The 25,324-nt window shown below is 40.3% G+C and overlaps 1 pseudogene; it reads right to left on the reverse strand.

Annotated features, from left to right (window-relative positions):
* Positions 1-18,391: 18,391 nt before the first annotated feature.
* LOC112839467 (small ribosomal subunit protein uS14-like) lies at positions 18,392-18,619 on the reverse strand (annotated as a pseudogene).
* Positions 18,620-25,324: the final 6,705 nt, after the last annotated feature.

Genomic DNA, 25,324 nt, shown 5'->3' on the forward strand with positions numbered 1-25,324 from the left:
ATAAGAGTCATATGGTCACCTGGTTCCTGGTAGCAGAGACCCATTTTTGGGGATTCACAGTGGAGTGAATGTCAGGGTGACACTCCATCAGCCAGTTTTCATTCCATGCAGAAAGTTCCCTCTTGCATGAGGCCACTGGTACAGGGCAAAGAACACGGGTTTTAGAGTAAAACAGTCCCGAATCTCTGGTCTGCTTTGGGCAAGTTGGAAGATTGCCGAGCCTCAAATAGACTCATCCGTAAAATGGGGATGATATGTAAAATGGGGATTACAGCAACCTTATTAGGTTGTTGAGATGATGCAGGTTAAAACAGCTGGCACAGATAGTGAGAGCATGTGTTGTAATGAGCACTGGGTATTATATAAGACTGATGAGTCACAGATCTGTACCCCTGAAACAAATAATACATTGTATGTTAATTAATTGAATTTAAAGTAAAAAAAAGAAAAAGAAAAGAAACACAATCTGGAAAAGGGTTTCATATTAATTAACTAATTTTTCCTTATAAATTTATGGCTGTTCATACAGACAACACAAGGATCAAATTCACATTAACTGTGTTTATTTTGTAATATAAATTCAGAGAGGGTCCCCTGACTGACATAGTTGGTAGAGTACGCAACTCTTGATCTCAGGGTTGTGAGTTCAAGCCCCACAATAGGTATAGAGAGTACTCAGAAAAAAATTAAAATATATATATAAATTCAGTGAAAGAATAAACCGGGGTGGGGGGGGCGCCTGGGTGGCTCAGTTGGTTAAGCGACTGCCTTCGGCTCAGGTCATGATCCTGGAGTCCCGGGATCGAGTCCTGCATCGGGCTTCCTGCTCGGCAGGGAGTCTGCTTCTCCCTCTGACCCTCCCCCTCTCATGCTCTCTCTCTCTCTCTCTCCCTCATTCTCTCTCTCAAATAAATAAATAAATAAATAATCTTAAAAAAAAGAAGAAGAAACGGGGGGGCAAGAAAAATGTGTAGAGTGGCAAAACAGTAATTACTAAGAGAGTTAAGTCACTGAACAAGTGTTTATTGAATACCTACTCTTTCAGGCAACCAGAGAAAAACATAACAAAATAATTTAAAAAAAAAAGACATGGTTCCTAGAGTACCTGGGAAGAAAAAACATTCAGCGAGGGCACTTGGGTGGCTCAGTCGGTTAACCATCTGCTTTCAGCCCAGGTCATGATCCTGGAGTCCTGGGATAGAGTCGCGCATCGGGCTCCCTGTTCAGCGGGGAGTCTGCTTCTCCCTCTCCTACTCCCCCTGCTTGTGCTCTCTCTCACATGAGTGCTCTCTCTCTCAAATAAATAAATAAAATCTTTAAAAAAAAGAAAAAAAGAAAAAATTGAGAGAGAGAGAACTATGTCCAGAAAGGCTTTCTCATAATATTTTTGAGGGCTTACTATTGCCAAGCATTATGCCAATTAAATGCTTCACAGGTTCACTCATTTGATTCTTACATGGTTAGTGGTTATGAATTGGACACTGTTATCTCCTAATACCTCCATTTTATAGGAGTGTGGCTAGAGAAGAGGCAAGACAGGTAGGCAGTGTTCAGATCATGGTGAACCTCCCAGCATAGGTCATGCACAAAAATTGAAGACTGTGCAAGACACTTTGTGTTTGCCCCTCACAATTCACTCTCCACCCTGCTTTGCCCCACTCAAGGCCCAGTATCAAGGGCTACGTGCCTGTCTTACACTGGGCCCTGGTTATCTCTGCAGAGGACAGAGGAACAAGTGTAGGTCAGCTCCCCAGCTCCCTCTCTGTGAGCTGCCTTCATGCTGGCTTGCGTTCCTCACGGAAGGCCACTTCGCCTCTCAAGCAGGCCAACTCCACATGACTCTCCCTCTTGGTTCCAGTTTATGCTCCTTCTCCTCAAATCTCTATGCTTGAGGGAGCTGGCATCCAGTCTGCCACCAGATCACTGCACAATCCCTACAGGTTTCCCTACATCCACTTTGTAAGTAAACCCAAACCCTTCTTAACCCATCTCCACAGCCACTTCCCCAGTCCAGGCTGCTCCTTCACTGGATGACAGGAGTAGTATTTTAACTTGTTTTACTACCTCCACTCTTTTGGGAAGGGGACAGGGAAGACAGGAGAGGAGGGAGGGAGGGCTGTAAAAAGGAACTTGTTTTATTCTCCAGTCACTGAATTTTGTTGGTGGTGGTGGTCATGTTGAATCTTGCTTTTGTCTCCTCCAGGGCTATCTTGGGTAGATTTCACAGCCTAATGGTGACTTTCAGTTATAAAAATTTAGTCAGCTTTAATTCCAAATTTCATTAATCTATTTTTTTAAAGAACTTATCATTAAAAAATCTTTTTGTTATGACAATTTTCAAATGTATAAGAGTAGAAAGAATATAATATAATAAAACCTCCCACTACCCCAGATTGAATGATTGCTAACATTTTGTCAGATATTCTAATCTCCTTTTTTTCTTTTCTCTGGATTGTTTTAAAACAAATCGCAGATACCATATAAATTAATTTGTAAATTCTTTGGTATATATCACTAATATATAAGGTCAATTTTTTAAAAACGAACTCCAATGCCATTACCATGCCTAACAAAACAATTGCTTCTTTTTTTTTTTAAAGATTTAATTAATTTCTTTATTTGAGAGAGAGAAAGAGCTGAGCGCAGAGCCCACCATGGGGGCTTGATCCCACAATCCTGCGATCATTACCTGAGCTGAAATCAATTGTCAGATGCTTAACTGACTGAGCTACCCTGGTGCCCCGCTCCTGTCTCCACTTCTGTTTGCATTCTTGCCCTTGTTTATAGCCTCATCTAACCAAGGCACTCCATCCCACACCCAAACTATTCAATCTGCTGGGATAAACAGGGAGACAGATACGTGTTTCAGACCAACCTCAACAGTAAGCACCACAGACACCTGGTACAATGGCCAGTGAGCTGGCCTCTCCCCTCCCTTTCTAAATAAAAAAGTAACAATAAAACAAAATTAAAAATAAAAATTATAGTAGAAGTCTGTATAAAGTCTTATGTGAGAAAGCCAACCTCTGCTGGGAGGAATTAGAAAAGATCTCACTAAAGATTTTATTTATTCATTAAAGATCTATTTATTTATTTTAGAGAGAGTGGGGGCAGGGGCAGAGGGAGAGGGAGAGAAGCAGACTCTCCGCTGAGTGAGGAGCCCGATGTGGGGCTCAATCCCAAGACCCCAAGATCACGAACTGAGCAGAAATCAAGAGTTGGATGTTCAACCAACTGAGCCCTCCTGGCACCCCTCACTAAAGATTTTAAAGAGCAGACATTTGTTATAAACTTGAAGCAAGTTGAGGTTTCTTGCATGCCTAGTGGGCAAGGGTCATCTGAGTAGAAGCAACATATAAGCAAAGATATGGAGGCATAAGAGGGCATTATGGGTTAAGGGTTGAACAGGTGATTTAGAGCTGAAAATTAAGCCATGTTTGCAGAAATAGTAGGCATAGAAATCGGATGTGGGACAGAAGTATAGGGCCAGGTTGCTCAAGGTCTGGGTGTGGCAGCAGAACATTTAGGATGAGAATTTGCGTTCTGGAGAAATACCACCCTGGTTTGGAAACTCAGACGCAGTATAAGGGCAACACATTGTCATTCCCAACCCACACACTGGGAGCTGACTCTCTGAGCAGGAAGCTGTTAGAGGCTTCAGATTCACAAAACAGGTGCTCTTCTCAGGGGCCAGCCTCACTGCCTGACTGTTACCTGATCTCTAGTCACTGGTTCAATGACTCAGAGGTGGAATTATCAGCAAGGTCAGGTCTGATCTGGTTTCTTTAAGACATAAGCCAGTTGACCCAATACTATAGATTTATGCTTTCAAGACTTCACTTTTTAATGTCAGAGATGCAAAAAAAAAAAAACAAAAAAAACAGAAAGTGGAAGGATGGGTTGTGGTAGACAACATTTGTTGCTCTGTCTTTATTAGAATCCCTCCAAGCTTTACTTTGGTTAGCACCTACTTGGCAAATCCCATTGTTTATCCACAGAACCTTGGCTCACAGGAACCCCTAACCTCCTCTTGAGACCAGAAATGGCCTTCCAGAAAGCCTTGCCTTTACAACTTACGTTGACCTCACATTAGACCTGATATCTTCATCACATCTGCTGTAAATGGGACCTCCGAACTCAGAGCCTGACGTGGGCCAGCCTGTGATTAATGTTTTGTTTCAATAATGTTGCCAAGTGCTTACACACACCTAAGATATCTTTTTTACTTTTTTTTTTTTAAGATTTTTATTTTTATTTACTTGACAGAGAGAGGCACAGTGAGAGAGGGAACACAGGCAGGGGGAGTGGGAGAGGGAGAAGGGAGAAGCAGGCTCTCCACCGAGCAGAGAGCCCGATGCGGAGCTCGATCCCAGTACCCTGGGACCTGAGCCGAAGGCAGACACTTAACAACTGAGCCACCCAGGCGCCCCTCAGCAAACCATTCTTAGAAAATTAAAAAATCAGAAGGGGATAAAATAAAAAGTAAAAAAGGGGGCTCCTGGGTGGCTCAATCATTAAGCGTCTGCCTTCGGCTCAGGTCATGATCCTGGAGTCCTGGATGGAGCCCCGCATTGGGCTCCCTGCTCAGCGGGAAGCCTGCTTCTCCCTCTCCCACTCCCCCTGCTTGTGTACCCCCTCTCGCTGTGTTTCTCTCTGTCAAATAAATAAAATCTTTTTTTTTTTAAAAGAATGGTTTGCTGAAAATATGAAAGTTGCCAAGATCATGGCTTGTCACCCCTATAGCATATAAATCTTAAGAACAAAGACATTCAGATACCTAACTACTGAGTGATGATCTAATTCAAGAAATTTAAAATGATAAAATACTATTATCTAATATATACTCCATATTCAGTTTTCACTGATTGTCCCAATATCATCCTTTATAGCAACTCCTCCCCCCAATCTAGGATTCTATCATGTCCTATTGCTCTGAAGCAGTTCCTCAGTCTTTCATTGACACTAAGGTATACTAATAATTTTTTTTTAATAAAGAAACTGAATACAGAGTCCAAATAGTATAAGTAATGGGACATATGTTAGGGGGTGAATATTTAAATATCATTTCATTTTATAACAGGAGGCCTTTGCATTAGTCCATGTAAAAGATGACGAGGAAGTTAAATCAACTAAAGAGACATCGCTTTCAGAAGAGGCACTCGGAGGACTTGATTAATTTTGTGTGGGAGATAGGTGAGGAGGAACGGTCTGTGATGACTCCAAGTTTTCTGACACAGTAGTCAGCACAGACAGGGTGCTGGGTATCGCTGGAGAGAACACTGTGAGGAACTGTATTGAGGGGGAAGATGGTCCCCCTGGATATGCTGCGTGTAAGTCACCTCAGGAGTGTTCAGGGAGAATTACTCAGTAGTAAGGTGTAACCTGTCCCAGTGTGCTTGGGCCCTGCCCAGTTAGAACACTGAAAGTCTACATCCTGGAAATGCCCTCATTCCTAATAAAATGGGACAGTAGGTTGCCCTATAATTAGTAGGCCATTAGTGGTGTGAGCCGGGCTCAGGAGAGTGGATGAAGTTCGTGATAGAAGGGCACACACCCATGTAAAAGTGATCATTTGAAGCTTTGAGAGGGATTGAAGCAACCCAAGAAGAAAAGCCAGTTGAGAAGGCCTCAGACCCTCTATTGGAAGCTGAGACCCCGAGCATTTTTCTTTCTGGGCCAGCAATTTCCCTAGCTCAGCAGCCATAAAACAAGCATTGATTAACTTACTGTGTATTTCAAATTACTTTCCATCCCATTGTGAGCTGTTCATAAACTTGCTGTCTTAGAAACAGAAATGCAGTCAAATTCATTCTCCATCAAGGTGGTTATTCTCACCCCTTCAGTCTGTGACTTCTTTACTAGACTCATTATTAATTTAGGAAATTTAACTTCCTTTGTACTGTTACTCATTTTTCATTCAGGTTTTTACAACCACTTTCCATAGTGGTTTGTGATCATTACTTTCAATTTTCAGTTTCCCAATAGCCTTTTCTACAATATGGTCTATTTTCTGCATCATGAAGTTCAGTGGAATGGAACATTGGTTAAGTAAAATGAGAATAAGTTTAAAAGTTTGTTAAACTCTGGATCTATAAAAATGATAGGAACTATGCTTTTTCTCTATTATTTTCCAAAAATAATGAGTATAATTGGACCTCAGTTGATCTACAGATTTACTGTATCAACGCATTAAACACAGTTTTGTCATTTAATTGTTAGTTGGTCCTCAGTTGGTCAAAAATGTTTTTAATTCAGTAAGTCAGGTATAAGTAATTAGGTTGGTTCAAGGTCTTCTGACAGGGCCTCAGAGGTCATCTACACTGCCTTCCCATCCAAGGCTTTTCCTGTCTTTGCTTCTATACTTAGCCTTCTTGAAGATGGCACATGTTAAACTTGACGCATTTATATAATATTGTGAAGCTTTATGCTTCCACAGCAGTTTCGCATACTTACCTATTTTTTTCAAGATTTTATTTATTTATTTGAGAGGGAGCGAGAGAGAGAGCACGAGCAGGGGGAGCGGCAGGCAGAGGGAGAAACAGAGTCTCTGCTGAGCAGGGAGCCGGACATGGGGCTCCATCCCAGGACCCTGGGATCATGACCTGAGCCGAAATCAAACACTTAACTGACTGAGCCACCCAGGCGCCCCTCTCAAACTTATCTTATTCGATTCCTACAGATGTCAAGTGAATAGGTCAAGTATTGCTATCACTCTTATTTCAAAAATGAGGCACCTGAGACACAAAAGTGACTTGACCAATGTCATAAGATGAAACAGTGGAGATGCCAGTGGAAAGAGACAGAATTTCTAACCCTAAGCGGATAGCCTTCTTACCACATCAAGTGGCCAGCCCCCAGTCTGCATTCATATAATGTCACCAAAGTTATAAAGCACACCTGAACTGTGAACAGATGGCCTTGCCAGCCACATGGCTCTCACTCTTTACCATAATTTTATGGAAATCCAGCCCACATTTTAAAACCTAAAACTCACAGGATGGAACTTGACCCATGAGTTGCTTGAGATCATGAGAAGCCCCTGAGAGGATGATTTTCTTTTTGCTCCCCCCACCAGTCCCTACCCATCACCTGTATGCTCAAGTCCTTGGGGTATCTCAGTGGGCTCTGTATAAAACTGTGGCAGATTGTATTTTCCAGAAATGGCCACAACAATATCCCTCATCCTACCCACTCTTCTGATTATGTGCCTTTGATAGTTTTCCCACGGAGATGTGGTATTTAGGGTTCTCCTCCTTGAATCTGGGTGACTGGGTGATGCTATGTGACACCTGAGGCTAGACCATAAAAGGTGACACACTTCTGCCTGGTTCTCTTGGGGTGTTGATTCTTGGAACTCAGCTGTCACGTGGTGAGGACTCCCCAGCAGCCATATGGACAGTTCATGTAGAGGTGTTTCAGTTGATAATTCCAGCTAAGTTCCCAGTCGGTAGGCAGAATCACTGACCAGCCATATAAATAAGTGAGCCTTTAGATGATTCCAGTCCCGAGTCAAGTGGGACTGTCCTGACACCATCATCCCAGTCCCAGGCAAACCAAGACAGTTGGTCACCCTACCCTAGGTGAGGAGGCATATCCCCTCCCTCCTCAAAACAACTTCTGAGGATTTAGGATCCTCCACTATTACGTGGCCCAAAGCTCCAAGCAAAATATCTCCTTCAAAGTGAAACAATTCAGGCACGACCCAAACTCAGGGATATGATTGCAGGGGACTGAAATGTCCTCCTCAGCCTAGCAGTCTGGCACTTAACTTCCATAGTAGGAAATTTACTCCATAGTCCAGTTGAAGGGCCTAGGAATGCTAACAGCTAATAGTCCAGTTGAAGGGCCTGGGAATGCAAACTGTTTTCAGTTAGTCCTTTTATGCATCATGATGAGGAACTGGAACAAATAACCCTAAATGGTACATCCAATCCCTGGAATTTACATGTTAATGTAAATGAGTTGATCATTTTTTCTCCTAGAGGTGGTTTCCTATATAGGATCTGGGAGGGATAATGTAAGAATTACAGAGACAATTTCTTAAGTTACTATCTAGAAACTTTACTGTTTTGCCTTTTACATTTAGAGCCCAAATCTATCTGGAATTAATTTTTGTGTATTGTGTGAGGTGGGGGTCAAGTTTTGTTTTTTCCTATAAGGATACCCAACATTGGAAAAACTGTCTTTCCTTCACTTCTGTGCATTGCTACCTTTAATGTAAAGGAAGTGCCAAAATGCGTATGGGTCTTTTTTGGACTCTGCAATTTTCTATTCTTGCACTGATACCTTATAGTCTTTGTTATTATAACAATCCTTGATATCAGTACCGCAAGTCCTCCTACTTTATATCCTTCTTCAATGGTTTTTTATTATTCTTAGCTGTTTGTGTTTTCATGTAAATTTTACTATCACCTTCTCAACTCACAAAATTTCTGTTGAGACTTTAAAAAATTTTTTATTGTTATGTTAATCACCATACATTACATCATTAGTTTTGGATGTAGTGTTCCATGATTCATTGTTTGTGCATAACACCCAGTGCTCCACGCAGAACGTGCCCTCTTTAATACCCATCACCAGGCTAACCCATCCCCCCACCCCCCTCCTCTCTAGAACCCTCAGTTTGTTTTTCAGAGTCCATCGTCTCTCATGGTTGGTCTCCCCCTCCAATTTCCCCCCCTTCAATCTTCCCCTCCTGCTATCTTCTTCTTCTTCTTTTTTTTTTCTTAATATACATTGCATTATTTGTTTCAGAGGTACAGATCTGTGATTCAACAGTCTTGCACAATTCACAGCACTCGCCATAGCACATACCCTCCCCAATGTCTGTCACCCAGCCACCCCACCCCTCCCACCCCCCCCACCACTCCAGCAACCTTCAGTTGGTTTCTGTTGAGATTTTTAATGAGATCACACTGACCTGGAAGTCAATTTAGAAAGAATTGACATCCTTTCAACGTTGAGTTTTCCAATCTAAGAACATGTTGTATCTCTGTATTTCAGATTTTAAAAATTTATCCCACTAACATCTTGCTTGCTATATTTACTACCATGTATTTGATATTTTTGAAAGTATTGAAAATTGTGTCTTTTTAAAAACTTATTTTCTATTTGTTGCTGGGACATAGAAATAGAATTGAGTGGGGTGCCTGGGTGGCTCAGTCGGTTGAGTGTGGGACTCTTGGTTCCAGCTCAGGTCATGATCTTAGGCTCATGGGATCTGCGCTCAGCATGGAGTCTACTGGGGATTCTCTCCCTCCCCTGCCATCCCCTTCCCCAGCTTGCACTCTCTCTTCCTAAATAGATAGACAAAATATTTTTAAAAAAGAAATAGAACCGAGTTTCATATATTTTCTTTGCACCCATCAATTTTAATGAACTCATTAAATACAGTTATCTGTAGACTATTTTGGATATGTATATTTAAAATCGTATTACTTGAAGCTAATGACACTTACATTTTTCATTTCCAATCTTTATACCTTTGATTTCTTTTTCTTGCTTTATTGCACTGGCTGGTACAATATTGAATGAAAAGCAGACAACCCTTTCTCATTTTTATCTTAGAGGGAAGTCTGTCAACATTTTACTATTAAGTATATTGTTGCTGTAGATTTTTTTTTGTAGATACTATTTGTCCTATTATGTAAGTTCTTTATTATCTCCAGTTTTGTAAGAGTTTTATCATAGACATGTAATGTATGGATTTGAAATTAGAGGCTCTACCCACTATCAATTATTGTAAATTATTTAAGAAATAGTAGTATTGGGGCACCTGTAATTACTGTATTTATTTAGTTTGGGCTCAGGTCATGATCTCAGGGTCCTAGGATCGAGCCCCACGTTGGATTTGGCGCTCAGTGTCTGCTTGTCTCTCTCCCTCTGCTCCTCCTCCTGCTCTCTCTCTAGAATAAATAAATAAAATCATTTAAAAAAAGAAATAGTAGTATTTTTTTAATTGAAATTTTACACAGAACTTCAATATGTAGATGATAAAAGTTGAACTTCTCCACTTCACTTAGGTGAGAGTTTTGGAGCTCCACTCATACGGTTGTTTTTTTGTTTTGTTTTATTTGTTTGTTTTTTTGTCACTAAGCAGCAGCCTCAGCTGCAATACTGCACCAAACCAACTTGCTTACTTCAAGCCATTTCCTTACTCTCCAAAGCTCTTACGTATGCAATTCAATAAAAATGAAATAATGAATTGCTAACATCTATTGAACATTTACTCTGTGCCTGATATGTTTGTTGTTCAGTGGATTATCTTTAATCATCATAGCCATTGCAGGAAGAAGAGGAGACTGAGTCTTGGAAAGTTTAAATGACTTAGCCCAAGATCACAGAGCTAGGAGGTGATGAATTTTATTATATTATCTATTACTCTTAATAGGTAAACTAATCTGTTTTCCAGTGCAGACACCTTTCATTTCTAACCAAGGTAGCTAGCCTTGTTTGGAAAACACCGCATGGTTTAAGTTCTAGGAGCGAGCATCTGTTACACGTTTGCTTTTGCCTACATAGCAGCACAGCTGGCTAAATAGATGATGAAAAGACACACAATGGGAGGTGACAATAAGAAGTGCTGTTTGCTGTTTGAAAATTTGTATCCAGAGTAACGCATTCCTTCTGGAAATGTATTATCCCGGCGAAACATATTAATTATTCAGATGTTATCTCAGATGTGTACTTGTCAAAAACAGAGCTGTTTTCCCCAAACACCTCACGCTTAATGTGTCTAGTATCAGAAGCTGTTCATGTTCATTCTAGATTACTGTAGTGCTTCACTTTGGGCCTTTTCTATTAAATATGCATTGCTTTGGTGAGTTATTCATTGTGTTAAAATATCTGGGGACTGAGTTACTGATTTATTTTATGTTCTGATATGTTGCAGTATAGATGACATTGAACCTGGTCTTTCATTTCATTAATTTTTTTTTTAAAGTAATCTCCACACCCAACATGGGGCTTGAACTTACAACCCTGAGATCGAGTCTCATGCCCTACTGACAGCCAGCCAGGCACCCCATTAATATTTTTTCTTGTGGAATTTATGAAGGATTACTTCCTCTCTCTCTCTCTCTCTCTCTGTGAATGTCTCTCTCTTTCTCTCCCTCTCCCTCTAAAAAACATCAATTATTGTATTTTCCTGTCAGAGAATTATTCTTTGATTTAACACATCATAGTTTGGAGTATATGAAGCTGTATAGCTAGATGTTACACATCAATGGCATTTTTCCATTTATTAACATTCATGACCAACATTTCTCACAAGAATAGGCAGACCGTTCTTCCTTCTGAGACAGAAGTATGTTGATGGAAGCCCCCCAAAGGAAATTCCATTTGAACCCATCTAGGGCACAACCTCTCTTAACTTGTCTGTCATCCTGTCTCATTTCCTCCCCTCTTGAGGCAGACCTGGGCATTACTAGTCCTACTGACCCTCTTCTCCTGCTCCTCCCTTTTCTTTACTTTCATAATGATTCTCTTGGTTCATCCCACTCTTTCCATTCCCAGTGCAGATCAAGGCCAAGAGACATCAAAGTCCAGAAAAAAAAGTATCATTTATCCCTTGGTTGGAATAGGCAGGGTAGAAGTATATATACAGAAAGTATATATACAGAAACATTGTTTTGGGCACAAATATTTCTAATCCAAGTCTATTATAAGCCTTTAAAATTAGGTTCCCTACAGACCATTGACCTTTTAGACCTTTATCCTAGCTTTAGAAGTGACTGTATCTTTACTACTTAGATGCCTAATTTGTTGTGAATCTAATTCTTTTAATGTCTTCTAGGAAAGGAAATAACTGCTTTCATTAACAACTCATGTCTAAGTTTAATGGTCTTAATGGTTCTTCTACTTCAGTCAGATAACTATTTTCATGAAACACTTGGATTTGCGTTCCAATTTATGCATATGTGAGTAAGAGTCAATCTCTTTCATAGGTTGTCTGCCTTGGCTACACCTAGGGAATTTTTTTTTAAAGATTGTATTTATTTGAGAGAGAGAGAACGAGCAGGGGGGAGAGGCAGAGGCAGAGGGAAAAGCAGGCTCCCTGCGGAGCAAGGAGCCCACTAAGTAGAGAGCCCAATGTTGGGCTTGATCCCAAGACCTTGGTGTCATGACCTGAGCCAAAGGCAGATGCTTAACCGACTGAGCCACCCAGGCGTCCCAGGATTTTTTTTTTTTTTAATATTGCACAAATGCCTGGGATACTACCAAATAAGAATTCTAGGAAAAACGAGGCGGATAACAAATATGAAAAGATGGGAGTTGGGTTATGTATGAAGATAATGAACTACTCAACAAGAGGAAAAAGTTGGACAACAATAGGGCCAGACAGAGGGGAAGAAAAATTTCTCCTCTACTGTCTTAGGATCTCTGGCTGGGCCTGAGAATTAAATTGACTTAAGGCAGAACAATAGGAGAAAAGCACACAAGTTTCATTAGAATTTTACATGTACATGGAAATCTTACAAGAAAATGACCCAGAAAAGTGATCAGAGCAAAAAGTTTTTATACCTTTTAGATAAAGAAACAATACATTTGAGAAGAAATGATGAAGACAAAGGGTTTTGCGCTAGGGGCAGTAAATTACGGAGAAGAGACTAAGAGATATGGGGGTGGGAGACTAATGGAAGACAAGGGTTATTCTAGTAAGTTTATTTGTACAGATCTATTTCAGCATCAATTCCCAATTTCTGGTGATAAGAATGTTCTTTTCTTCCTGTTCAAGGAGGGCACCTTTCTCATGGGCGGTTTTACGGATTATTTTTAGGTAGGAAAGGGAGGTAAGAGGGCCCTTCCTGCATCTACAGTTCCTTTAGCTCAAAATAGTCAATTTGCCAAAGTGGCATATTTGGGGGTGGTGTGTCCTGAATTCGAAGATGTCTTTGTAGAAGTCAGAGGATATTCTGAATATCTATTTCTATGTACCAAATCCCCCAAAACTTAGTGGCTTTATACAATAATAGTCATTTATTACTTTTCACTGTTTCTATGGGTCAGAAATCTGAAATGAGTTGACTGAAGTGTTCTGGCTTGGGTCTCTCATGAGGTCACAGTCAAATGATGGCCGGGATTGATGTCATCTGGAAGACTTCACTCACGTGCTTGACACTGGGTTGGGAAGACTCTCGAGTCTGGAATAGCTAAAGCTCCTCGGACATCTGTCTCTATCTCAAGGTGATCTGTGCGCTATCTCTCCAGGCACCTTCAGGGTACCAGAATTCTTATATGATGGTTCAGGGCTCTAGAGTATGCATCCTGAGAGAGAGAACCAGGAGGAAGCTGGATCACCTCTTCTAATTGCCTCAGAGGGCGTGCAGCGCCACTGCCAACAAACGTATTCCGTTACATGCATTGTTTTTGTCAAGAGTCATAAGGCCAGACCATATTTAAGCAAAGAAGATTTAGACTCCATTTTTGATGGAAGGATTGTCAAAGTTTGACAGACATGTTTTAAAACAATCAGAGAGGCCTGGGCTGGAAATATAAATTTGGGAGTCATCGGCATATAAATCATTGAAGAAGTGTGAATAATTGAAGGTAGGGGTATGATGAAATGGGAGGAAGAAAAAGAGAGAGAGAGAGAGAGAAAGAGAAAGACAGAAAGCAGAATGAGGAGGAAGGGAAAGCAGAACTTAACCTTTAAAAATGTCTAACATGTAAAGATGATTTGGCAGAAGAGAAGGAGAAGCCCCGATTAGGGAGACTAGGAAACCAGCAGGAGAGTGTAATATCATACTAGCAGTGGAAGAGAATAGCTTCAAAGAGGATCTATAACAGACGCAACTGAGAAGTCCAATAAGATGAAGATTGACACACATCCGATTGCAACTCAGTGGGAACTAATTGCACATTTAAATGCTGATGAGGAGGATCAAATAGAGAACGAGGAATTGAAGATGAAGAGAGAGAATTCTGTCTGGAAATTCAAAGATAAACAAATTGTTCACTTAATACCTCAGTTGATCTGCCCAAGTCTATGAGCTAGTGCTGGAACACCTGAAATCGGGCAGAGGTATTGATGTGGGGTGTCAGCTTCCAGAAAAAGCAGAGAACAGAAGTCCTTCATATTTTCTGTAAATGGGATCTAATGATTAACAAGATTTACACTGGATTTTTTTTCCCAAGACAACTTCATGAGTGATGCCACTTCTATTAGGTGGCACAGAAAGTCTGGTTGCTGTTCTTTGTGATGTTAGTAACCATTGATGATCACTGGCTAGATCGGTTCATTCATTAGGGATTGCAAGATGGTGATATTTGAATTCAATATTGTTTCTTCTTTCTATCTGTAATTCTATAAAGAGAAATTTGCTCATCAAACAGTTGGTTATCCTGAGTACAGTGTATAGGAAATACAGGAGTAATGATTAATTCTTTGCTCTCTTTCAGTTTTCAACTTAACGCGTTAGTTCACTAGCATCCTCCAAAAGCAATCAATATAGAACAGTGGTATGTTTGCTACGCTTCACAGAATCTTTCAGGGGCTGCTAGACAAGGCAGGGTAGGAATTGTTGGCCAGGTTCTGTGTCCCCATTCCAATTCACTCAGTGCAGCTTTTGTGTTTTCCATATTGAGCATCAGTGATCTTTTTTATTAAAAAAAAAAAAAAAGTCTTGCATGGCTTAAAAAAAAAATTGAAAATCATTGATCTGGAAGATAAATTGTATACCCAGAACTTTATAGACTCAGTAAATGTTTGTTGAATGATGAGTGATGAACAAATGAATGAATTAAAAAACAATGAATAGATTTTCAGAAATGAGGCTTATAAGAGAATGTCTGGTTCTTTCCAGCTATGGCCTTTGCTCATAGAAAGGTAGGCTGCAGGAAAAGATTATATGAATAACAGGGATTTGTCTTGCTTTTATTTCTACTTTCCAATAATCCAAAGAAGGACAGACAGCAAGTGTGAGAGAGAAGAGGGAGAGAGAGGATAGAGAGATGAGAGGAAGGAGAAGAGGGAGGGTAGAAGTGAAGAAAAAGCGCAATCTTTTTCTCCACTAGTCAACCTCTTCCATTTTGCTGAGTTAGTTCCCAGAGTACAATCTGAAGACCAGGGAGACACCAGAAACTCCCCTTTATCATACTCATCACAACTCAGTCCCTCCATCTTTGAGTTATTCTGTTCTTTTTTTTTTTTTTAAAGATTTTATTTATTTATTTGAGAGAGAGAGAATGAGAGATAGAGAGCACGAGAGGGAAGAGGGTCAGAGGGAGAAGCAGACTCCCTGCCGAGCAGGGAGCCCGATGCGGGACTCGATCCCGGGACTCCAGGATCATGACCTGAGCCGAAGGCAGTCGCTTAACCAACTGAGCCACCCAGGCACCCCTGTTCTTTTTTTTTTTTTAAGATTTTTTATTTATTTGACACAGAGAGAACGAGAGAGAGAGTCAGAGAGCAAACACAAGCAGGGGGAATGGCAGAGGGAGAGGGAGAAGCAGGCTCCCCACTGAGCAAGGAGCCCGATGTGGGGCTCGATCCCAGGACCCTGGGATCATGACCTGACCTGAAGGCAGCCGCTTAACTGACTGAGCCACCCAGGCGCCCCGAGTTATTCTGTTCTTGATGCCCGTTGAAAACTTGGGTTTGTGTTAGTCCAGAGAACCTTGCCACACCACCACTGGTCTCCCCAGGTGGACTTTGGCTGGTCCTTATAACTCCCTTAAACACAAGCTACAAGTGCTTCCCCATGACTGGGCCACACTGTACCTCGGGAGCCAAGGGCCTCCGGGAACTGTCCCTACCACTGATGTCCTACTTGTTGATGTTCCTCAGCCATGATTAGCTTGTAGGCTGTTTTCTTTCAGGCAACCCAGCTAGCCTGCTACATACTTTTTTTTTTTAAGTATTTATTTTGATTCTAGTTAGTTGACATACAGTATTATATTAGTTTCAGGTGCACAATATAGTGACTCAACAATTCCATACATCACCACTCCTTAATCTCCATCACCTATTTCACACACACCCCCAACCACCTCCCCACTGGTAACTATCAGTTCATTCTCTATAATTGAGTCTGTTTCTTGATTTATCTCTCTCCCTTTTTTCTTTTTGCTCACTTGTTTTATTTCTTAAACTCCACATATGAGTGAAATCATATGGTATTTGTCTTTCTCTAACTTATTTCGCTTACCATTATACTCTCTAGCTCCATCCATGTCATTGCAAATGACAAGATTTCAGTCTTTTTTTTATAGCTGAATAATATTCCATTGTATATATACACCACATCTTCTTTATCCATTCATCTATCAATGGACACTTGGGCTGCTTCCATATCTCGGCTATTGTAAATAATGCTGCTATAAACATATGAGTACATGTATCTCTTTGAATTTGTGTTTTTGTATTCTTTGGGTAAGTACCCAGTAGTGCAATTGCTGGGTCGTAGGGTAGCTGTATTTTTAACTTTTTGAGGAACCTCCATACTGTTTTCCAGAGTGGCTGCACCAATTTGCATTCCCACCAACAGTGCAGGAGGGTTCCTTTTTCTCTGCAGCCTAGCCAACACCTGTTGTTTCCTGTGTTGTTGATTTTAACCTTTCTGACAAGTGTGAGGTTCTGCTACATAGTTATATAATCCTTGATGTTATGTCAACCAAAAAGGAAAACACTGGAGAATCCTGGGAGCCTTTTATTCCGGAAACGATTAGCTAAAAGGAATGTGATCTTCCTAATAATATTTGCCTGTCCTCGTTTTATTCAAGGTGATTGTATAAATTAAATTCTATTCATAATGGGAGTGGTGAGTTGCCTGAAGATAATCAATACTATCTACTCTAACTTTTTCTTTAAGGCTATTTTTCTGGTTCTTTCACTTGTAAGTATACACAGTTTCCAACTTCAGTAGAAGCTTTTCTTCTCTTTAGAAGGTAAACTACATAATTTTCTTTAAAGTTAATATTAATATGGAATTCAAACCCATTCATATGGTAATCCCATCATTCACATTTGTGGCTGTAATTGGGTATCTTACATTGTTTGATCTACAGATAATCAAAATGAATAGGGCTACAGTCAGATCAAAGTGGGTTTTTATCACATGCAACACCAAAACCAAATGGGGTAATTTACTACTGCCTAATGTAATATTTAATATTTATGGAGTACTTCTCTGAATTTCCCCAGATGAAGTTAATATTCTCTTTAAAGGACAAACATGAATAAAGAAGCCACCACAGATGCTACTGCATATCAATTTTAACACCTGGAAATTCTTACCATATGTGAACAGCTTGTCAAAGACAGTCATTCATTCATTCATTCATTCTATAACCATTTGTCGAGTGCCTATTAGGCGCTGTGTTAGGTTCTGAGAATACAAAAGCAAATAAAAACAAAACAAGAAATGATTGGTCCCTTATTGATTATTTGGCTGGCAAAGAAATGGGGATAGAAATGTAGAGAAGAGATGGCGTAGCAATTAAAATTATGAAATAGTGGGGCACATGCTCTGATCGAGGTAGACCAAAGGTGCAGTGGGCATCTGGGGTGAGGTGAGCATATGGAAATGAGGGCTGAGATTCAGGAAAACTTCCTAGAGCAACTGAATCTGAGAAATAGTAAGTCAGGCAAAGGGAGGCTTCGCGGACATTCTAAACAGGTGGGCAGGAAATGCAAAGATGCTTTTGCAGAAGTGAGGATGAGCAACCTGTGGTCCAGAATTGCAAGGGGCTTAGTATGAACTGGAGATTACAATGAGAGGTGGAGAGTGGTCAGAGATGAGGCTGGAGAGGTGAGGAGATACCATATCATAAAAGGCCTGTAGGCAATTGTAATGGATTAAGTCATAGTCCCCTGGAATTCATGTCTACCTGAAACCTCAGAAGGCAGGGTCTCTGCAGATGTTAAGGATCTCAGGATGAAGTAATCCTGGATAGAGGGTGGGCCCTAAATCCTGTGACTGTTGTTGTTGTAAGGAGTCAAAGAGACACACAGAAAAAACGCCATGTGAAGATGGAGGCAGAGTTGGGAGAGATGCAGTTCAAGCCAAGGAATGCCACAGATAGCCAGGAGTCACCAGATTCTAGAAAAAAGTAAGGCAGGATTCTTCCCTAGAGATTTCAGAGGGAGCATAGTTCTGCTAACATCTTGATTTGGGGCTTCTAGCCTCCAGAACTGTGAAAAAATAAGTCTCTGTTGTTTTAAGCCACCAAATTTGTGGTAATTTTTTACAGCAGCCTGTGAAACTAATACAATCATATTAAGAAGTTTGAACTGACATATAGATATCTTCGAGTCAGGTGTCAGTCTTGACATATCCTATGAAAAGATTTGAGTAAAGAAGTGACATTATTAAACTGGTACTTTAATTGGAGTATTTTTTATTTTATGTACAGTGAGTTGACATTAAAGTAGGTATTCTGGTTAACTGCAGTTAACGTAGGTTATCTTGGATGACCAATTCAAGGAAGTTCACTTAATCCAACTTGATGAAGCCTATATCCTTCGCGTACTGACGGAAACACTGGCGGCACATATTGAGGCCGTATTTCCGGATCAGACCGTGCCGGTTTGAGCAGATGTGGCAAGAACGAGAACCCTGGCCAAATTTCCTCGGATGGCTCCACTACAGCTGCTGGTGACCCATCTTGCTCTCTCGGATGCAACGAGGCAAAAGGTGAACTGGTACTTTAAAAAGGTCACTCTGGAGCACCTGGGTGGCTCAACTGGTTGAGCGTCTGCCTTCGGCTGAGGTCATGATCTCAGGGTCCCGGGATCGAGCCCCGCGACGGGCTCCCTGCTCAACAGGGAGTCTGTTTCTCCCTCTGCCTCTTCCTGCCACTCCTCCTGCTTGTGCTCTCTCTCTCTCTCTGTCAGATAAATAAATAAAATCTTTAAAAAAATTTTTTTAATTTTAAAAATTAAAAAAATAAAAAGGTCACTTTGGCTGCAGTGTAGAAGTTGGATGAGAAGAAAGAAAAAGTGAAGGTAGGGATGCATTGGGAGGATCCAGAAAACAGTGATTTAACTACAGAAGTGAGAGAGGGAAATGAAGAGAAGTGGTTCGATTTGTGAAATATTAGGTCGAACTGATAGAAACTGATCACTCTTATTTGTTTGTTAATTAATTAATTAATTAATTAATTTTAAAGTTTATTTACTTAAGTAATTGCAACACCCAACGTGGGGCTTGAACTTAAATCCCCGAAATCAAGAGCCGCATGCTCTTCCCACTGAGCCAGCCAGGCAACCCAATCACTCTTTTTTAGGTATGAGGATTTGTAAAGAGTAAAAAGTCAAGAATTGACACTCAGTATACAGTCTAACTTTCCCACAACTCCTTCAAAGAGAATCTTTCCATCTATAGATCTAGCTAAGACAGAGGACACGAGCAGACATGTTTGCACCACTTGACTCAGCTAAGTTGGGGCAATCTGATTCTCCCTGGGTATGTACTGTGATATTCAGAGACCTCAGAGAAATGCTATTGTGGGCTTGGCCTTGAAAGTCAGATTGGGTCAGAGTTATAGTGGTCTTAGTGAGCCATAGATTAGCAGAAACATCTAGTCACAGAGGGAAGAAATAGATAAAAGTCAAGAAAAGTGATTCAGATGAGCTTGGGAAATAGAGAGTTTGAGGAGAGAGATTCCTTTGAGGTCTAGTTGTATTTTTTTTAAGTGATCTCTACACCCAACGTGGGGTTTGAACTCACAATCCTGATATCAAGAGCTGCATGTTCTACCAACTGAGCCAGCCAGGCACCCCTGGTTATATTTCTTATAATTGCCTTTTATTGGGCACCTGGTTGGCTCACTCGGTAAAGCATGTGACTCTTAATCTTGGGGTCGGGAGTTCAAGCCCTGCATAGAGCCTATATGTATATAGCCTATATATATATAAAATTGCCTTTTATGAGATTATCCTTAAGCATATGATAAAGCATCTTTTTACTTGAAAAATTCAGTGCCTTTTCTGTTTTGTAATCTTACTGTCTCACACTACCATGCCAGATTTTGGCTTGGATAACTGGATATGTAGCAGTACTATACATCAAAAGGGAAGTATGGGAGGAAAAACAAGTTCTGAGGAAAAATTACGAGTTTCAGTTTAGACACTTTGCCTTTTGGCAAAGGCAAATAGGACATCTAGGCAAATCCAATGGGGACAGAGAAGATTCTAAAAGAATGTTTTGGATGAGAGTTCAGCTCCAGAAGACATCACTCTGTAAAGATTAATTTATGCTATTTTCTTCCAGGTTAAGAGGGAAAATAGAGTGAAAAACAGTGGGAAGTTTAATGTTTGAAGGTCTTCTCTGTTTCAGAAAGAAAAGGAGCCTGCAGAGGAGAATAAGAAGGAATAGCCAGAGAAGTAGAGGAATCAGGAGACGAGGGTGAGGGAAAATCCAAGACAGTTAAGAAAAGAAAGCATTCCAAGGAGGTCAGGAGCATCAGATGCTGTGGTGAGCACCTTGGTTTTTAGCAAGAGGCCACTGCTGACTTCAGCAAGAGAAGATTTGGAGAAATAATGAGGGTAGAGACCGTAGCTTCTATTTCAGGGGGTTGGCTGTAATGGAAAGAACAGACATAGAGGTAACTGAAAGGGAATATATGTCCGTTTAACTGAGATGGGAGACACTTAAGCCCGTTTTCAGACTAGGGAAGAAAATCAGTTGATAGAATTTCAAGACACTTGAGAAACATTAATTGATGAATTGGAATCTCTAGGAATGTGGGAGAGGTAGATGCAGTACTAAGTTGAGTAATCACCTTCTCTCACTGTGGTGAGAGGGAATATGGTAAAAATAAAATAAAATAAAAAGGCAAGAATGCAAATGAATTTGTAGGTTGACAAAAGAAGTAAAAAATGGAGGAATTTTTTCCTGATGAATTCTAACTTGCTTCTTTGTAGTAAAATGAAGCACCAGAGATTAAATTTGTGTTAACTGGAGAAATAGAACAATAAGGTAATTTGGAATTATATATTACTGAAGAAACTACCCCCCAACCCCAGACCCTCTCTAAATGTGAAACAGGTGTGAGTACTTGGACTCACTTAGGAAGTGACTCATAGAAGAGAAAGTCAGAAGGATAAATAAAACCTAAAACTGGTTGTTTGTAAATATAAATAATATACAAACACTGTAGGTAATACACAGACATAGGTACACACACACACACACACACACACACGCCGTTTTAGGTTTGAAAAAGGAGATATGAGGGGCACCTGGGTGCTCAGTTGGTTAAGTGTCTCACTTCGGCTCAGGTCATGATCTCAGGGTCCTGGATTGAGCCTCTGCCTTGGGCTTCCTGCTCAGCGGGGAGCCTGCTTCTCTCTCTCCTGCTCCCCCTGCTTGTACTCTCTCTCCCCCTCTCTCTCTCTGTCAAATAAATAAATAAAATCTTTAAAAAATTTAAAAAAGAATGGGGCGCCTGGGTGGCTCAGTCATTCAGCGTCTGCCTTCGGCCCAGGTCGTGATCCCGGGGTCCTGGGATCGAGCCCCGTGTCGGGCTCCCTGCTCCGCAGGAAGCCTGCTTCTCCCTCTCCCACTCCCCCTGCTTGTGTTCCCTCTCTTGCATTCTCTGTCTCTGTCAAATAAATAAAAATAAAATCTTTAAAAAATATAAAAATAAATAAAAAATTAAAAAAAGGAAAAGGAGATATGATAGATGTCAAAAGAATTGTACAAGAATGCTTTGTGCATTCTATGGTAAACAGGTGAAAATCTAGAGGGAAGAAATTTTTTCTAACAAAATACAAATGACTAAAAGTTTTTTAAAACTCATTGGGGAAGTTAAATCTACTATTTATAAAAGGACAGCAGCCTGCCCTTTCTATATGAGCTGTATGTCAGTGTAACTACATAGCTGATAAGGCAAGATTCTTCTTCGTTGAGGAATTTCAGCTAACAGGCAGAAAGAATGGTAGAAAAAAAAATCACCCATTTTATTAAATCCTAATGAAACAATGATGTAAGGAAAGTTTATTAATGGCTGCTAAAATTATTAGGTGAAAGTCTGATGGTGAACTTTATAATGAATGGATTATTAGCCTGGTAATACCTGAATTCAACCATCAATCTCAGTATCATTATAAATGGGACAATCAGACCTTAAGGGCAATCATGACGTGGTACGGTATGAAGTATACCACACCATTTATGAAGAATCCTCAACAAAAAAGTAATTTAACTTATTTTTTTAAGGATTTATTTATTTATTTTGAGCGAGAGAGAACATGAGCAGGAGGGGCAGAGGGAGAGGGAGAGAGAATCTCAAGCAGACTCCCTCCTGAGTGTGGAGCCCAACAAGGGGCTCTATCTCAAGACCACCAGATCACAACCTGCGTGGACAACCAAGAGTCAGACGCTTAACCGACTGAGCCACTCAGGCGCCCCCAAAATAATTTAACTTAAACATAATCAAGATTTTTAACTTTCAGTCTACAAAAAAAAAAAAAAGGAAAAAAAAAGAGGAACAAGTTAAGTAACACTACAAGGAAACAATTAACCAAATCCAGATCTGGAATATACTGTAAGACAAACAACCTGATTTTTCTTTCTTTTTTTTTTTTTTAAAGATTTTATTTATTTATTTGAGACAGAGAGAATGAGAGAGAGAGAGCACAGGAGAGGGGGGAGGATCAGAGGGAGAAGCAGACTCCCCGCTGAGCGGGGAGCCGATGCGGGACTCGATCCAGGGACTCCAGGATCATGACCTGAGCCGAAGGCAGTCGCTTAACCAACTGAGCCACCCAGGCGCCCCAACCTGATTTTTCAACAAATAAATGGCACAGGGAGGGCAGAGTGGGAGGAGATAAGAGAGAACTTTTCTAAATTAAGAGAGAATCAGGAGACAGAACAACAAAAATGCAATGCACTAAATGTCTTTTGGATTCTGATTCAAACAAACCAAAAGTAAAAGGATATCTTTTAAGATTTTATTTATTTATTTGAGAGTGCACGCATGCACGTGCACATGCTCTCACGGGGAGGAGGGAGAGAAAGAGAGAGAGAGAATGAACAGAGGGAGTGGCAGAGAGAGAGGAAGAAGCAGACTCCCTGCTGAACAGGGAGCCTGACGTGGGGCTCGATCCCAGGATCCTGGGATCATGACCTGAGTCGAAGGCATATGCTTAACTAACTGAGCCACCCAGGTGCCCCAAAAGGATATATTTTTTAAAGATTTTATTTATTTATTTGAGAGAGAGAATGAGAGAGAGAGAGAGAGAGAGCACATGAGAGGGGGGAGGGTCAGAGGGAGAAGCAGACTCCCCGCTGAGCAGGGAGCCCAATGCGGGACTCGATCCCGGGACTCCAGGATCATGACCTGAGCCGAAGGCAGTCGCTTAACCAACTGAGCCACTCAGGCGCCCCACAAAAGGATATTTTTTAAACAATCAGGAAATTTTTTTTTAGGTATGATGAGGTGGCTGTTTAAAAAAAAAAAAAATGGACCTTATCTGTTAGAGAAACAGAGTGAGCTACTTACAGATGACCTGATAAGAAATCTGAGATTTGCTTTAGCAATCCATCGCCTTAACCACATGGCCACCTCCTCCCCTGAGATTTGCTTCAAAATATTCCAGCAAAATAAAAGTGGAAATATGGATGAAACAAGAATGGAAAATTCTTGTGATAATTGTCAAAGCTAGGTGGTAGGTACATGGGATTCAGTATACTATTTTCTCTACTTTTGTATATATTTGATATTTTTCATAATAAAATTGTTTTCAAATAATGAAAAAAGCAACAAGTCTGGACAATGTTACAACTAAATTCTCTCTAACCTTCAAATCACAGATAATCCCTATGCTTACCAAACTATTCCAAAATACATAAAAACATGAAACTCTTCACAATGGTTTTACAAATCCAGCATAGTTATACAAATACAAAAAAGCAAACCAATAGGGCGCCTGGGTGGCTCAGTTGGTTAAGCGACTGCCTTCAGCTCAGGTCATGATCCCAGAGTCCTGGGATCTAGCCCCACATCGGGCTCCCCCTGCTCTGCGGGGAGCCTGCTTCTCCCTCTGCCTCTGCCTGCCACCCCCCTGCTTTTGCTCTCTCTCTCTCTGTCAAATAAATAATTAAAATCTTAAAAAAAAAGCAAACCAATAGAGTAATTTCATTTTATAGGTTCAGAAATTTTAAATAAAATGCTCGTAAATCAAATTTGGCAAGGCAATTTTTAAAAATATAAGACATAATGAAACAAATGAAAAGATTTCCTCAATAGATAATGTATCGTTAAATGTCAAATTTCCTAAAATTATTTTGTAAATTTAATTCAATACAATTTTTTATTTTAATTGGATCATAAAATTTGTATGGAAGAATAAATATAAGGAAATAGCCATGAAAAGCATTAGAAGAGAGAGAGAACAACCGTGTGGGAAAACTCACCTGCTCAATATTGGAATATACTATAAAGCTAATATAAAATTAGATACAAATTGTACCAGGGAAGGAACAAAATTTAAAAATTTAGAAATAGATACAGTATAAATGAAAATTTAATATATGGGAAAGGTGATAATTCAATTCACTGAGGAAAGGCTGAATTTTTTAATAAATACTGTTGGTGTAATTAGGAAGAAACTAGGATGAATTCTATATTTTATAATATTTTAAAAAATAAATTCTGGTTGGATTAAAGGCAAAATTGTAAACGATAAAATCTTGTAAGAAATTGTAGGAGTTTACATGCACCATCAAAAGGCATGAGGGACTTTAACCAAGCCTGGAAACCCAAAAACAGCAACAGAAAAGGTAAACATATAATAATAAAAACATTTTGTAGGGGCGCCTGGGTGGCTCAGTCGTTAAGCGTCTGCCTTCGGCTCAGGTCATGATCCCAGGGTCCTGGGATCGAGCCCCGCATCGGGCTCCCTGCTCCGCGGGAAGCCTGCTTCTCCCTCTCCCACTCCCCCTGCTTGTGTTCCCTCTCTCGCTGTGTCTCTCTCTGTCAAATAAATACAATCTTTAAAAATAAAATAAAATAAAAAATAAAAGAATCAATAGTGTCCCTTACTTATGGGAATTAGTGGAAAAGGTTTCACGCATTGTTGGAGAAACATGAATTTCACACTTTGGACAACAATCTAGTAACATCTATCTTATCAAATTGACTCAGAAAAAAAATTAAGTAGTGGGATTAGGTGAGTATGAGATATATAACATTAATACCTAAATTTAATAAGAACAATGTGTTAGTTTCTTATTGCTCCTGTAATAAATACCACAAACCTAGCAGCTGAGAACAACCAGATCTATTATCTTGTAGTTCTGAAGGTCACAAATCTGAAATGGGTCTCGTGGATTAAATCAGGGCGTTGAGGGGCGCCTGGGTGGCTCAGTTGGTTAAG

Source organism: Callorhinus ursinus, unplaced genomic scaffold (assembly GCF_003265705.2).
Source record: "Callorhinus ursinus isolate GAN/ISIS: 27379988/994484 unplaced genomic scaffold, GSC_fseal_2.0 scaffold23, whole genome shotgun sequence".
NCBI classification, from domain to species: Eukaryota; Metazoa; Chordata; class Mammalia; order Carnivora; family Otariidae; genus Callorhinus; species Callorhinus ursinus.